We start from the raw sequence: 3,925 nt of genomic DNA, 5'->3' as shown, positions 1-3,925 counted from the left end.
TTATTCCAAAACAGAGAGTGGTTTAATTTAAAAGTTGCAAGAAGTCAGCAGGTCACCCAAAACCAAGGAAATTAAAATTCTTAATATGCTTTAAGTCACACAATGATCAATACTCAAGCCCCAGAAATTCCTAGCATAATGAGAATTTTCTGAGGCAAAGGAATATTGGTGTGCTGCTGCAGAATATGAACCCAACTCGGTGATCTGCAGGCAATTAGAAGGTCCTGGGGTGGGTCTGATTTTCTATTTATTATTTTTTAGAAATATATCTAGAGGGCTGCCAGGTATTGCAGGGGATAGAGACTCCTTCTGGAGTTGGAAGGTTCTGAGTTTAAACCCAGACACTTACTAGCTATGTGACCCTGGGCAAGTGATTTACCCCTAATTGTCTCCAAATCTGTGTGTATGTGTACATACACACACCCAGAGTTTGCAATGTTCTACATATTAGATAGTCAATTATTTGAAATGGGAATAGAAATATACATTAACCTCAGAACAGAATGTTGTCCCAAAACTAGGACAAAATTTAATAAGCATATGTAAAATGCTGTCTTAAGGTTTTGTTAAAAACCTGAACAAAGTACAGGAAAATTTATAATTTTAGCAAATGATGTTTTGAATAAAACTAACAATTTGGGTTTAAATTGATCACAACTTTGCTATGAGTCAAAAGTAAGATGTCATTACTAAAAAAACTCATGTAATTTTAGGCTACAGTAATGTCCAGATCACTGGAAGAAAGACTTTTCCAGTCAAACATCTATAATACTGCTTCTTTATTCTGGACAGCACTTTTTAGGAAAGATAAGTCAGAATATGCCTACGAGGATCGATGGGAAAAGTGGATGAATACCAATTAAAAGGATGGAGGTTGTTTGATATGGAAAATACTGAAGAAGACAAAACAGCTGCCTTACAATATCTGAAAAGTATTCATCTGTGGGAGTAGACTTTTTTTCTGAGTTCTCTGAAGGCAACATAGAGGCTTAGATTTAAGTTAAACCTTAGAAAGAATTTTCTAACAAGAGCTTCCAAACAACAAAATGACTGTATAATGAGGTAGTTAAGTTCCCTGTTGCTGGAAATATGAATGACTCCCTGTCTGGGGTGCTATAGAAAGGATTTCTGCATCAAGTAAGAGATTCAATTAGGTGATATCCTGCATCCCTTGCAACTCTGAAAGGTTAAGACTCTGTGACATTCTCCTTAGCAAGTAGTTTTTACAGATAATCCCAGCATTAAAAATTCAACAGTCTATTCATCACCTCCAGAGAAAGTAAGGAAGTTGAAGTGAGAACAGGTACTGTAGCTTGGTCAGTGTCATAATGATCAGTATCATTTGTTAAGTCTGATAAAAACATTCATTGAGAAAGAGAAGGTTGAAACTGGGTTCAGATTAATTTTGTCTAGGATTGGGTTATTATGTTCTTAAATCTCAGGTTTCCTTCTTCCTTTCTTTTTTTTTAGACTAGGTCTTCCTCTCTCACTCCTCCTCTCAGACTGGATATGTAGTGGTCACTCAAACCAATCCCACGTGCTCAGCATGGAAGCTTTTACTTGCTCCAATCCTAACCTGGGGAAGATTGCCCCTACTTAGGCAGCCTGATGGCCCTAGCTCCCTGGGGTTTACAATATTGGTGTTGGACTTAGGTTGAATACTCAATTGGCTTTAGCTGCAGCTGAGAAATCCTGAGCTCAAGCAATGCACCAGCCTCTGCCACCCTGATAGCAGGGGTTATGGGTATGTATCACCATGCCTGCATGTTTTTCATATATATAATGGATTGAATGTTGTAGGGAAAAAAGATAAAATTAAGTTAGCAATCAAACATAGTGATCATAAAAATAATGGACTACCTTCTGGAATTGCGTAGTAAGTGGGCACTTTGCTAAGTAATGAAGATCCTGTAGTGGCTCCAAATATTGACATACTTATGAAGCAAACCTGATTGTTATTACTTTCTCTCCTTGGACTTTTTACTAGGATGACACCTTGTCTCTCTAATAGATTAAGTATGATCAACATGAAGGTGGACAAAGCTATAACTTCTCAGACACTCTCATCCATCTATGTGAATCCAAGACTAAGGACTCCCCCTAGGGAGTTATTAAGAGCGTAAGGAGCTCATTACCCTCCTTTTCATCTAAAGGTAATGTTACAGACTAACTGCTTTCCATTATGGGTCCCTCCCATAATGAACGGCACCAAGCACTGTCCCATGGCTTCTGGCTATACCAGGTAAAAACCTGCTGCCACCTTGAGGTCCAACCTCCTGGTCATGGTCTCAAAAGCTTTGCTCAAGAAAGAGAAGTGTTAATTCTTAGAGTAAAGAATGTGATATTCCTGGCTCGTGTGTGTAAGTTAGGTTGGTCTACTTGTCACTACTCTTTTCCAGGAGGTTACTGTTGTACTTAAGTATTTAGCACTATTTCTTGAAGGTTATTTCTCTGTCCCCATGCCAGAGAAGCTTGCCACACAACTTTGGCCTGGAGTTTCCACTGTTACTCATTTATTCACTCCATGCAGGAAGTTAAATCTAACTATAATCTTGATTTCACCTTCAATATTAAACACTAAATACTAATAATACAGGAGGCCTATTTAACAAACATCTCCGCTATTTGGATTATAATATAAAATCAATGAGAAGACTCTAGGCATCAAGTCTACATTCAGTTTCACAATGAATATATTTTCATAAGATGATCTCCCCACAAACCTCTTATTCCTTACCAGATAACAACCAATAAGGTTCTTTATTTCTTAAAATTCTTTACAAACCAAGTTCATTATAAATATTATAAAGTTTCAAAAGTTAACAGATTGAACATAATTTTCTTTAAAGTATATACATTGCTATTTGACATTTTCAACTTCTACAGTGTTAAGAGTTAATGACTGCAACCTTTCCTCAAAGAAATAGTACAGAAATGCTAAAATCAGAGCAGCAAGGATGGTCTTTCAGTCAATTCCATTTAAGAAAATTTATTAAGTGCATCCCATGAGCAAGGCATCGTGCTTTACAGCAGTAAAGAAAACATTGCCAAAATGCCCAGGTTAAAAACTAAGAGTTTCTAAGATTTTGATAATGTACAATATGAGGAAGACAAGGAGAAATGGGCACTGGAGAAATAGTAAAGTCAAAAGAGAGGAGGCAAAAATCAAAACCCTGATGACACTTAGCCAGGAAAAACTAGAGAAGGGTCCATTTGCTGAAGAAGCACACATGGAAGACCTTTTTAAATTATGCTTTAGAAAATGTTTCTCTGGGGTAAATTTCTTCTACTTAATTAACGAATTTCAACATAGAAGTGCTTCTGCATAGCTGCTAGATATAAGAATAAACATTCAAATAGTTATCTGAGCAGGGAGGACTCATCAGTCTATTAGGCCACTAAAAGCTCCCTATGACTATGGAAAAAGCATGAAATGACCTGCTCCTGAGCTATAGATAAATACGTAAAACATTAAGCAACTGAAAACGACAAAATGTATTGTAGGCAGGCAGTGCTATGATCATAGAAACAAATTTGCTAATTTCTAGAGGAAGGAATATACAGCAATAATACTCTGAAAAATGCCAACAGAATATGGTATTATTCTAGCCAGGCTGTGGTAATAGATATTTAACAACTGAATGCACTTTGAGGGACAATAAAATGCCCTGTTCAGCAAATCCAGAGTTAAGGAATATCAACGTTCCCAGGCCAGTAAGCCTTAATTAAATTCTGGGATTCTGAATGGTCCTCTAATCTCTACTGGGGTTCAAACAAAGGAGGGAACAGGAAAATGTCCTAATTCTTTTCTCCCTTTGACCTCAGTTTTATGAATGAACAGAATCCTCCACAGGTGAATCTTATGTTCTTTTGAGGAAGAGACAAAGATAATTTATCAGTCACTTCAGCTTCTCAGCAGCAGCCA

Source organism: Notamacropus eugenii, chromosome 4 (genome assembly GCF_028372415.1).
Source record: "Notamacropus eugenii isolate mMacEug1 chromosome 4, mMacEug1.pri_v2, whole genome shotgun sequence".
NCBI lineage: Eukaryota > Metazoa > Chordata > Mammalia > Diprotodontia > Macropodidae > Notamacropus > Notamacropus eugenii.
The sequence above is the reverse complement of the archived record's forward strand: the minus strand, read 5'-3'. Positions refer to the sequence as shown.